General features: G+C 38.7%; 1 non-coding gene across 1 annotated transcript; it reads left to right on the forward strand.

Annotated features, from left to right (window-relative positions):
• The first annotated feature begins 2,053 nt into the window (after window positions 1-2,053).
• LOC111752333 (U6 spliceosomal RNA) lies at window positions 2,054-2,159 on the forward strand. The gene has a single exon (XR_002787296.1). It is a non-coding gene; the product is annotated as a U6 spliceosomal RNA (small nuclear RNA).
• The last annotated feature ends 9,416 nt before the right edge of the window (window positions 2,160-11,575 follow it).

The following is an 11,575-nucleotide window of genomic DNA, read 5'->3' on the forward strand; positions in this document are numbered from 1 at the left end:
AAATTTTGAAGCCTACAATTTAAAAATGAGTTACATTTAATTTTTCTTTTATACAAATAACTCTTACATGCATGTTGACCTTTGTGTTATGTGCCAAATATCAGGATGGGGTGGTATATAATGTAGCCTTCCAATAAAGTATAAATTTTTACAATGAGAGGATAATTAATTTAGGTAAGAATACCTCATGTTACCAATACCTGATTTTGTAAATTTCAGCATTGTTATGTGATATTTTTAAAAACTAAAACTGACGGTATTCACACATGAAATTCTAATATCTGCAGAATTTATAAAACAAGCAAACATGGTAACATGATATCTTACCTTGCTTCAAAAAGCACTTATTTTTCTGCAATGGAGTGTGAAGTGATAATAGGCAATGGAATGCTAAGTAATAATAGGCCAGTTCTCTCTACACAAAATATATATATATTTATAAATTTATGTATATATTTTATATATTTATATATATATGAGACAAAAATTTTCAGTGATTGGGAACTGGCATTGTAAGAATGTGGTTCTTAAGAGAAGAGAAACTTAGGAAGTAAACCCCATGCTTGCCCTTGATTACTCCCTAAGGACAATTTACTGACAGAAAAGGAAAGCCAAAGTCATACAGACCACATCAATTCCACTGAAATGAAGATACCCCCATGGTCTCAGGGGACATCTAGTTCAACTGGCATAACATAACATAATTTATAAAGAAAATGTACTACATCCTACTTTGGTTAAGTATCATCTGGGTTCTTAAAAGCTTGGAAGCGGCCATCTAGGATAAGTCTATTGGTCTGTTCCCACCCCATCTGGAGCAATGGAGAATGAAGTAAACCAAAGACACCAGGGAAAGATTACTCTAAAGGACTAATGGACCATAAGTACCACAGCCTCCACCAGACTTTAGTCCAGCACAACTACATGGGGCCTGGCTACCACCACTAACTGCTCTGACAGGGATCACAATAGAGGGTCCTGGAAGAGCTGGAGAAAAATGTAGAAGAAAATTAAAAATCACACACACAAAAAATGACCAGACTTACTGGTCTGACAGTCTGGAGAAACTCCTGGAGTATGGCCCCCAAACACTCTTTTAACTCAGTACTGAAGTCACTCCTGTGGTTCACCCCTCAGCCAAAGATTAGACAAACCTATAAAACAAACAATAACATACATAGTTCAACCATGTATATGAGACTAAATGGACACATCAGCCCAGGGGCAAGTATGAGAAGGCAGGAGGGGACAAGAAAGCTGGATGAATTGAAATGGGGAGCCCAAGGTCAAGAAAGGGAGAGTGTTGACAAATTGAGAGATAGCTAAACAATGTCACAAAACAAGAAAGAAATGAAGAGACAATGACCGAAGATGGGGACCACTGATGTGGCTGGAATCTGTAGGGGAGGAAACCAGGGAGAAGAAGTTGTAGGGATGATGGGCAGAAGTGTGTGTGAAGGTTTTCCATGAGACCTTAGCTTTAGACTGATATGAATAGGTGCAGGGAAAAAAACTACATCCAGCTTATCAAAGAGCCGTTGGTACAGGGTTGAATAAAGCAGAGACATTGCAGAAGCAGAGTAGGGCTGGAAGACATTGAATTTTGGTTCAGATACATGAGACACCAGGAAGCCACACCTTAGAAAGTAACCTGTTCTAAACCTGACCTAATTAAACTTAAAACTAAGACTCAAAAAATAACTGCAGAGGATATACAGTTTGAGGACGGAGTCCCACCAAGCTGGATGCACTTGAAAAACACGTTGGGCTTTCCACGGATCTGGTCTAACAGAGTATATATCCAAGCCATCACAAGTTCATAGTGATCAGCCAATATTTGGACTCTCTACCGAAACAAAAAATAATGCTCTTCAAATAAAAAAGAAACAAAAATTAGAGACACTAAATGTATTAATCATAGTGACCATTTGTAATGAGTCCAAATGTGGAGAAGCGAAAAAATAGAATGAAGCAATATTTGAACATATAATAACTGAGAATTTTTCAAAAGTGAAAAAAACTATCAAAACATTCAATAAAGAATATAAGTTTAGTGTTTGCTTTGGCAGCTCATATACTAAAATTGGAAGGATACAGAGAAGATCAGCATGGTCCGAGTGCAAGATAGCACACAAATTCATGAAGTGTTTCATATTTTTACATTACTAACAATGCACAAACACCAAAAAAGAAACCAGATAACTGGGAGCTTCTAAAAATCAAACACTTATGCTCATCCAAAGACCTCACCAAAAGAGTAAAAAGACAACCTATAGACTAGGAAAAAAAATTGACTATGAGAAATCCAATCAGCCTCTAATCTCTAAAATCTAAAAGATATCACAAAACCTCAACAACAAAAAGACAAATAACCCAATTGAAAAATGGGCAAAGGATATAAACAGATACTTCACCAAAGAAAACATTCAGGCAGCTAACAGATACATGAGGAAATGCTCAATATCATTAGCCATTAGAGAAATACAAATCAAAACTATGATGAGATACCACCTCATCCCAACTAGGCCAGAATTAATCCAAAAAACACAAAACAATAAATGTTGGAGAGGTTGTAGAGAGACTGGAACACTTATACACTGCTGGTGGGAATATAAAATGGTAAAATCACTTTGGAAATCGATTTGGCATTTCCTTAAAAAGCTAGAAATAGAACTACCATACAATCCATCAATCCCACTCCTTGGAACATAACCTAGAGAAAGAAGGGCCCTCACATGAATAGATATATACAGGCCCATGTTCATTGCACCACTGTTACAATAGCAAAAAGATGGAAACAACCAAGGTGTCCATCAATGAATGAATGGATAAACAAATTATGGTATAGTCACACAATGGAATACTAAACAACTGTAAAGAACAATGATGAATCAGTGAAATATCTCATAACTTGGAGGAATCTTGAAAGCATTATGCTGAGTGAAATTAATTAGTCTCAAAAGGACAAATATTGTAGGAGACCACTATTATAAGAACTCAAGAAAAATTTTAAACACAGAAGAAAATATTCTTTGATGGTTAAAAAAGAATGGTTACGAGGGTGGAAAGAGAAGGACAGAGAAGGGTATTCACTAATTGGAAAGTAGACAAGAATTATTTTTGATGAAGGGAAGGACAACACACAGTACAGGGGAAGTCAGCATGGCTAGACTAATCCAAAAGCTAAGAAGTTTCCTGAATACAACTATATATTTTGAGGGACAGCGTAGCAGGGGCAGGGATCTGGGGACCATGGTTTCAGGAGACATCTAGATCAGTTGGCATAACAAAGTATATTAAGAAAAGGTTCAGCATCCCACTTTGGTGAGTGGCATTTGAGTCATAAAAGTTAACAAGCAGGAGAGGTGGGGCCAAGATGGCGGAATAGACAGACGCTTCCTGCGAGCCCTCTTACAACAAAGACTCGAAAAGAACAAGTGAAACGAGTATATTTATGACAAGCTAGGAGCCTGAACATCAAAGGCAAGGTTAGAAAACTAACCAAAGAGCAGGAGGAGGAAGAGACGGCTCAGAACCGGAGAGGAGTTACCGGACCTGAATTGCCAGGAGCCCTCAGGCACCATTCCCAGGAGTGGCTGCGGCCAGCAGTCATGTTCTATATCTAGTTCTCCTGTGATGGTAGCTCAGCCGGTTTATCAGCAACCTGCATATCATTACCAGGCCCCTGCACAATGTCTACCAGGACAGTGGCAGTGGGGTGTTCCTCAGTCAGCTGCTTCTTCTGCTCCATTTTTATACCTACAAACTTCTGAGGTTATTTATCAGCCAGGGGAAATTACACAAGATGGTGGATGTGTTCCTCCTCCACTGTCTCTGATGGAAACATCAGTTCCAGAGCCTTATTCTGATCATGGAGTTCAAGCAGCACATCACCAGGTTTATGCTCCGAGTGCCATTGCTATGCCTGCACCTGTGGTGTAGCCTAAACCAATTAAAACAGTGTGGAGCATTCATTATTAAGACAATTGGGCAACTTTAGTCCAGCTCAACTGATTTCTTGTCCAATGATCATTGTATGGCCGAGATCCAGCTTCAACAAATCGTCTAGAAGCTGCCCGTTGTGAAATTTAGGGTAAGTTAATACCTTACTGTATTTACTTATTCCAACTATAACCTGTCTAAATTTGATGAAATTTGCCCTTTCAGCAGTTCTGCAAAATCATTAAGGTAGATGTGGCATGATGATTTTTTATATATATTAATCTAACTATAGTGACATTTTCTATAACAGATATTTTATCCATTCCATAAATAATAACCATATTGGGAATTTAAAAAAAAAGTTAGCAAGCAGTTATCTAAAATGCATCAATTGGTCTCAATCCACCTGGAGCAAAAGAGAATGGAGAACACTAAAGACACAAGGAAAATATGAGCACAAGAGAAAGAAAAGGCCACATAAACCAGAGATTCCATCAGCCTGAGACCCAAAGAACTAGATGGTGCCCTGCTACCACCAATGACTACCCTTACAGGGAACACAACCTAGAATCCCTGATGGAGCAGAAGAAGAGTGGGACGCAGACCTCAAATTCCAGTAAAAAGACAAGACTATAATGGTCTGAGACTGGAGGGATGCCAGAGGTCATGGTCCCAAGACTCTCTGTTAGCCCAAAACTAAAATCATTCTTGAAGCCAACTCTTCAGACAAACATTAGACTGAACTATAAGATGTAAAATGATACCGATGAGGAGTGTGCTTCTTAACTCAAGTAGACACATGAGACTATGCGGGCAGCTCCTGTCCAGAGGTGAGATGAGAAGGTAGAGGGGGACAGGAGGTGGTTGAATGGACATGGGAAATACAGGGTGGAGAGAAGGATTGTGCTGTCACATTGTAGAGAGTACAACTAGGGTCACATAACAATGTGTGTATAAGTTTTTGTATGAGAAATTGACTCAAATTGTAAACTTTCACCTAAAGCACACACATACACATACACACACAAAAAAAAAAAACTATTAAATTTCATGGTTTTGTTATTGTACTGTAGTTATATAAGATAACATTGCTGGCAGAAGCTTTGTGGTGAATAAACAGAGTTCTTGGTAGCATTTTTGCAAAAAAAAAAAAAACTAAGAGTGACTGTCCCCAGTAAGGATGGACAGTACATGTGAAAGTTGCCCACATCTTTACTCCTTCCATTATGTTATCCAACTTTCCTGAACCAAGTACAGCACACTTAGACAGAGTGAGCGCTTGAATGAAGGAACAGGGCTGGGGGAACCTTATTTTCCCTGCATCATTGGCCTGAAAGATGTGTAAATACTCAAATGGTATAGGCCACTTAGGCAAAACTATTTCGATTAGGAACTAATTTATTCTATCTTGAAAATTGTAACTATAGCGAATTTCTGGCCTAGTATTCATAATAAATAAATTCGTAATAAATACAGACAATGCATTGCTAGTTTTCTTGTGAAAAATTATAATTGACAATGACTCATCCATTATGCATCCAGCTAATATTTTCTAGCCACCTACTATGCTGTATACCCATCTGAGGTGAAGGACATGGGTGGGATCAAAGTTTTCTAGGAAATCTTGATTCTAAATTGAGTCTTTAAGGATGGAGAGAAGTTATCCATGCTAAAAGGAAATGAATGGGGGAAAAAAGTAAGGAATTTAGATAACATCTTAGTTAAGTATTCTGTATTTTTTTTTTAACACTGATGTTTTAATTCAAAGAATATTAAAGAATGTTAATTATAACAGAACTGTTGTGGAAGTGAATTTGCACATGAAAATTTTCCAAAAATTAAATCTGTAAATAAATATCCTGATCAAACTCTTGGGTAACTTAAAAAAAAAGAATACAAATTTAAGTCTACTTTTATGTTTATAAATTTACTTATATGATAAATTTAAGAAATATTAAAAATTAAAATATAGGAAATTATATCAAACAGAACAATCCTAAAAGAGGACAGAGGGGGAAAAAATGTGATCCTTAATGAGTAACAGAAGACTGAGAACTGATGTTTAAATGAAAAGGATGGAAGACAAATGAAAAGATTCCAGCATCTTTAAATTACAAAATAATAATAATAATAGTCAATTATCAAACCTAATAAAAATGTCAATTGAAAAAATATAGGCATTTCCAGATAAAAATTCAGATATTGTTGCCAATATACTCAAACTAAGTTCAATTCTAATGCAAGTTCCTAATGTTGAAGATGGAAACATGGAAATCCAAGAAGCAATGATGACCATAAGAAAGAATAAATATGAGGCTGTGATGGAAACATCCTTGGGTAACCCCCAATGAATAATTCCCTTGAAAAAGTAACCCTTTTTTCTCAAGTGTGGATATAACCTGTGACCTGCTTTTGATCAATGGATCAATAGAATATGGCAAAAGTGATAGGATAACAGTCCCATGATTATGTTATGTTATATATCAAATGTGAAGAGTTTGTTTATGTAGTTAAGGTCTCTATTCTGTTGACTTTGAGTTAATGAAAAGACATATTATCCTGGTTGGGCATAACGTAATCAGACACACTATTTAAAGAGGACCAGACTTTCACTGGAGCCCAGGTGGTGCACTGGTTAAGCAATCAGCTGCTAACTGAAAGCTTGGTGGTTTCAAGCTACCAGCCGCTGCACTCTGTGGGAGAAAGATGTGGTCATCTGCTTCTCTAGAGATTTACAGCCTTGGAAACTCTGTGAGGGAAGTTCTACTTTGTTCTATAGGGTTGCTATATGTTGGAATTGACTCCAAGGCAAGGGGTTTGGATTGGTTTTCTAGACCTTCACAGAAATCAGAATCCCAAAGCAGCAGGGAGTCTCTGATTCTATTTCTCTCTCTCTGTCTTTCTGTATCTCTCTCTCCTCCACCTTCTCCATTTCTGGCTTTGAAGAAGCAAGCTTCCATAAATTCTACAGTCACTGGGAAATTAATTCTGACAATATACTAAAAAATCCTGGGAGCAAGCCTGTTCATAGTTGAGCCTCATGATGGTAACTCAACCTGGTCAAAACCTGGATTTCAGCCTTGTGAAACCCTGAAAAGAGAACCCAGAAAAGCTATGCCCAGACTCTCACAGGCACAACTTAACACAGAGACTAAATCTAAATAAGCATTGACTATATATTTTTTTATATATTACCACCGGAAACCCTGATGGCAAAGTGGTTAAATGCTATGGCTGCTACCCAAAAAAAGGTCGACCGTTCAAATCCACCAGACGCTCTTTGGAAACTCTACGGGGCAGTTCTACTCTGTCCTATAGGGTCACTATGAGTCGGAATCGACTCGACAGCAATGGGTTTGGTTTGGTTTGGTTTGGTTTGGTTTATATTACCACCCATTGCTGTTGAGTCGATTCTGACTCATAGGAATCCTATAGGACAGAGTAGAACTGCCTCATAGGATTTCCAAGGAGTGCCTGGTGGATTCGAACTGCTGACCTTTTGGTCAGCAGCCACTATATTAAGCAATGTTAAAATATTTTTGTGATATTTAAACTATATGCAGAATTAAAATGGATATGTTAATTTTAATTATGATTAAAATGTGGGAGGGGGATAAATAAAGTCACATTGTCCATGGCAAGACTGTCAATTTATAGTGGACTGCAGAAAAAAAAATGATTGATATAATTTAAATAACACCTATACAAATTGAGGAATATACTTTGTCCATTGATTAAAAAACTCATATTGTAAACATATAAATATTTTTTAAATTGACCTATGCAATTTCAACCAAAACCATGAAAGTTTTAATGGTTATCAAGAATGTAGTTGAGAGAGGTGGAGCCAAGATGGCGGAATAGTCAGACACTTCCTTCGAGCCCTCTTTACAACAAAGACCCATAAAAACAAGTGAAACGAGTATATTTGTGACAAGCTGGGAGCCCCAAGCATCAAAGGCAAGCTTAGACAACAAACTAAGGGGCAGGGGGAGGATAAGAGGCCATTCAGAAGTGGAGAGGAGTTACCGGACCTGAATCGCAGGAAGTCCTCAGGCACAATTACCAGGGCAGTAGTGGCAGCGGCGGCAGCAGCGGGCTGGTACTAGCGTTTGGCCGCAGTTTCCTCAGGGAGAAGCAGCCAGCCACACAGCCTACTCACACATCTGGAACCTGAGGAGAACGGCGCACTCTTGGCAAAAGCTAAGTACTTGCGTATATTTTACTGCGCTCCCCCCTCCCCCAAGCCAGCTTTAGTGGCAGAATCCCTGGGCCTGGGATAGACCCTGGTGAGCACCTAGAGCCATCCTCCTGGCCTTGAAGAAGGAAAAAATTTGCAACTGTGGGGAAAGACAATGTGCTAGCTCCATTAACAGGGTGAGCTCAGGACAGAAGCAGCTCCTGTCTAGGCATAAACCGTCTGTGGACCTTGAGCACCTTTCCCTTTTGCATGGACCTGTGTGGGGCTATTTAGGGAGAATAGGCCCATGTTGGCAAACTCCAACCATTTCAGCTGTGCAGTGGAGAGGTGGGTGTTCGATGTTTGACATTGCTTTCCTAGTAAACAAGGTCCTCACCTACCCACATAAGGGACCTAAGGACTGGTAGCTCCACTCATGTCACCCAGCCACCCGTGACAGGGGTCCAAAGATAACTGGTACCTCCCAGTCCTTACAACCAAAAACTTTGGATGCCCATGGTCCCTCTGAAGAACCCACCCACAAGCACGCTGTAGGGAACAGAGACACGTTTCCCTCAGAAACACTTCAGGGTCAGTTCTCAGCCCCCTGCCTTGTTCAGAGCATGACCCCCTGCTGCAATCAGATACCGGTATATACGCCAATCACCCCTGCCCCTCTAAGAGTGTAGGACAGAGCCTGTACCACGCACTTGATATCAGCTACCTGGAAACCTCAGCTGAATTCACACAAGAAAACTGAATGGACTCCGAGACTGAAATACCTGATAGCAGGTCTAGCCAGCTGGGGACAGGACACCAGAGCTCCAAAGCCAAAAATAATCAAGCTAGCTCACTCAAGCAACCCATAAGGGTATACCAAAACAAAACAAAGTGAGCAGCTACGACACAGTAAGCAAGCATAAACTAGTACACTAACTTATAGATGGCTCGGAGACAACAGTCTATATCAAGTCACATAAAGAAACAGACCATGATCAACTCAACAGGCTCTCAAAACAAAGAATCTAGAGATCTTCTAGATGAAAGTGCATTCCTGGAATTACCAAATGCAGAATACAAAAGTTTAATATACAGAACCCTTCAAGACATCAGGAAGGAAATGAGACAATATGCAGAACAAGCCAAGGAACACACAGATAAAGCAACTGAAGAACTCAGAAAGATTATTTAGGAACATAATGAAAAGTTTAATAAGCTGGAAAAATCCATAGACAGACAATAGCCATAAGAAATTCAGAAGATTGACAATAAAATTACAGAAGTAGATAACTCAATAGAAAGTCAGAGGAGCAGAACTGAGCAAGTAGAAGCTAGAATTTCTGAACTCAAAGATAAATCACTTGGCACTAATATATTTGAAGAAAAATGAGATGAAAGAATTTTAAAAAATGAAGAAACCTTAGGAATCATGTGGGACTCTATCAAGAGAAATGACCTACGAGTGATTGGAGTATCAGGACAGGGAGGGAAAACAGAAAATATAGAGAAAATTGTTGATTAGTTTGTTCTTCTGGCAGCCCATGGTATATTCAATATTCTTTGCCTACCAAAAACCAGAAAAACAAACCCTTGGCCCTTGAGTCAATTCTGACTCATTAGTGACTGTATTGGACAGGGTAAAACTGCCTCCTAGTGTTTCCAAGGAGTTGCTGGTGAATTTGAACTCCTGTGGTTTATTATATTGGCAAATTGAATAGTCCCTTTCTTTAATCATTATGTGGTAGTACTTAGTAGAGATGCAGATAACATTTTCGAAATGATTGCTGTTTATAAACAACTTCAGATGCAAGAAATGTACTTATTAATTTATTCATTCAAGATCCCATCAAAATTTATTTTGTGCCTACTATTGCCAAACTTCCATGTTTGGTACTTGAATGACAAAATAATTAAGACACATACTTTACACTTAAAGAGTTCACAGGTTTTCAGAACGAAATAGACCTGTAAAAGAATAAATTAATGCATTCTGGTACTAAGTTAATAAAAATTACTACTGTTTGGCTATCTAAAAACAACTCAAATTTTAACTCATATTTAATCTCAGTGTCTCTAGCCATCGGAGCCTGGTCATGCAGCGGTTAAGTGATACAGCTGCTAACCAAATGGTTGGTGGTTCGAACTACCAGCATCTCCGTGGAAACCCTATGGGGCAGCTCTACTCTGTCCTATAGGGTCGCTGTAGGTCAAAACTGACCCGGTGGTAGCAGGGTTTTTTTTTCCTAGTCCTTAATCATCTCATCAACACTCAAAGCAATATACCATCATCTCTTTTGTTGTTGTTGTTTGTTTGTTTTATCTTTCTATTATGGAACTGAGGATCCACTAATTTAAGCAGATTGTCCATGGCTATATGTGGCAAAACTAGTGATTTGGGCCTAGAACTACCATTTCTTTCTTTTTTTATAACTGTACTTTAGATGAAGGTTTATAGAGCAAATTAGTTTTCTCAATACACATATTGTTTTGTGACATTGGTTGCCAACCCTAGGATATGTCAACACTCTCCCCTTCTCTACTTTGGGTTCCCCATTACCAGCTTTCCTGTCCCCTCCTGCCTTCTATTCCTTGCCCCTGGGCTGGCATGTCCCTTTAGTCTCATTTTGTTTTATGGATCTGTCTAATCTTTGGCTGAAGGGTGAACCTCAGGAGTGACTTTATTGCTGAGCTAAAAGGGTGTCTGGAGGCCATACTCTCGGGGTTTCTCTAGTCTCCATCAGGTCAGTAAGTCTGGTCTTTTTTGTGAGTTAGAATTTTGTTCTACATTTTTCTGCAGCTCTGTCTGGAACCCTCTGTTGTGATCTCTGTCAGAGCAGTCAGTGGTGGTAGCCATGCACCACATAGCTGTACTGAACTCAGTCTGGTAGAGGCTGTGGGAGTTGTGGTCCATCAGTCCTTTGGACTAATCTTTCCCTTGTGTCTTTAGTTTTCATCATTCTCCCTTGCTCCAGACAGGGTGGGACCAATGTAGTATCTTAGATAACCACTCACAAGCTTTTAAGAACCCAGACAGAATTGCCTATTTCTGATGCCCAGGTTTATACTGGCTGCATCCTAATACACTTACAGCAGTGTTCGAGTAGATGGACAAAAAAGCAGTTTTATTCTAACCATCCAGTTGAATAATGACACAAACATAAATTAGACAGTAGATACAAAAATGCTTCGTAGGCATTTTTTCATTACTATAAGTGATAATTGAATGAGTAAACAATTTGAATGCCTCAAGTTTAAGGTTAAAGCAAATGGTAAACCATTCTCCAGATTATTTTATATTGATGGAAGATTTGATTCATAGCTAACTCCCAATATTTGCATGACTATTATTCCCTATGCCAAATAATAGGATTTATTCAAAATTAGCCTATTCAAATTATGACATTTTATTTTTAAAAAATCATAGATCACTAAATTCATAAACTATATATATGA

This window comes from Loxodonta africana, chromosome 23 (assembly GCF_030014295.1).
Source record: "Loxodonta africana isolate mLoxAfr1 chromosome 23, mLoxAfr1.hap2, whole genome shotgun sequence".
Classification (NCBI taxonomy): domain Eukaryota; kingdom Metazoa; phylum Chordata; class Mammalia; order Proboscidea; family Elephantidae; genus Loxodonta; species Loxodonta africana.